This window comes from Phytophthora parasitica (genome assembly GCF_000247585.1).
Source record: "Phytophthora parasitica INRA-310 unplaced genomic scaffold supercont2.8, whole genome shotgun sequence".
NCBI lineage: Eukaryota > Oomycota > Peronosporomycetes > Peronosporales > Peronosporaceae > Phytophthora > Phytophthora nicotianae.
Genome location: NW_008648994.1, coordinates 1,722,457 through 1,723,834, shown reverse-complemented (window position 1 = coordinate 1,723,834; position 1,378 = coordinate 1,722,457).

The following is a 1,378-nucleotide window of genomic DNA, read 5'->3' as shown; positions in this document are numbered from 1 at the left end:
GACAGACTGAGAAAAACGAACCATTTTGTTTCGGACTACCTGCGCGCATTTGTGGATCCTCGACACAACAACTGGGACGACTTACTTTCGCTGGCAGAATTTGTGTACAATGCACGTGTCCATTCCAGCACGGGCATGTCGCCTTTTGTGGCCGATATCGGGTACAACCCTCGCTCCGTCGCTGATTTGGCCATTCCTTCATCCGCGGGGCGTTCACAAGCAGCTCTGCAATTTGTACAACACCAACAAGTTGTTTTGCAACAGTGCAAGGACTCACTTGAGCAGTCTCAGGCGTCAATGAAGTATTTTCATGACCGCAATCGTCCCGACTACAAGTTTGCTCCCGGTGATCAAGTTCTTCTTGATACTACTCACCTCGACCTGCCTCATCTTGGCGTTTCCGGCAAGCGTAAACTCGCTCCACGATACATCGGCCCATATCCCGTGTTGAAGCTTACCACACCGGATACCTACCGGATTCAGTTCCCACCCGGACTCAAGCTGCACGATGAGTTCCACATTTCTTATCTCCGACCGTACGAGTTCGACGCCAACCCACGACGGCTGAACGATGTTCCCCGACTACTTACACGTGATGGCCACGAGGGATTTCAAGTGCAGCGTATCCTAGATCGTCTTGCGCGGAAAGGTATTGTTCAGTACAAGGTCCGTTGGTACGGTCGTGACAACAAGGATAACTGGGAGCCGGAGTCCGAGTTGACACAAGCAAGCGGGCTTATCGCCAATTTTCTACAAGATCAACTGTCAACTTCGCGTAGATTGCGCTCCGGTGACCTCTGACTTGTTTCGGAGGAGCGACTGTCATGATGATGCCCCCTCCTGACTCCAGCATCTACTTATACAACCTTTTTCCAAGCCTTCACTCCCCGTTTCGCTCTACTCTTCAACCAGACGTAGATCGTATTCATGATGTGCTTGAAGTTGCGTTCATAGTTGAGGTTTAGCTACAGTGCAGATGCTTTCCTTCTCTTTGCTTAAACACTCAATTCATTCTCATTTTTTCCTGCTACAACTCAAGTCAAGTTCCTACGACTACAACTCAAGCGGAAACAAGTGCGTCTCCACAACTTCGTGACACTCTTTTAGCGGCGTAATGATTCTCGCATCATTTAATCGCTTACAAGAAAGGCAGAATCGGTGGCGCAGCGATCACCCTCCATCGTCAAAGTTGTGTTAGCGAGCCGATCTTGCAGGCGCCGGCTCATTTCACCGTCATTCCAACAACCAGGATGATTGTGGCGCCGCCAAATTAGCGTGCCGTCAAAACCATAGCAGAGAACACCAGTCACCTTCACAGAATGAAGCCAACCTGCACTAGTACAACAAATGTCAACATAATTTTCAACTAATACAAAAT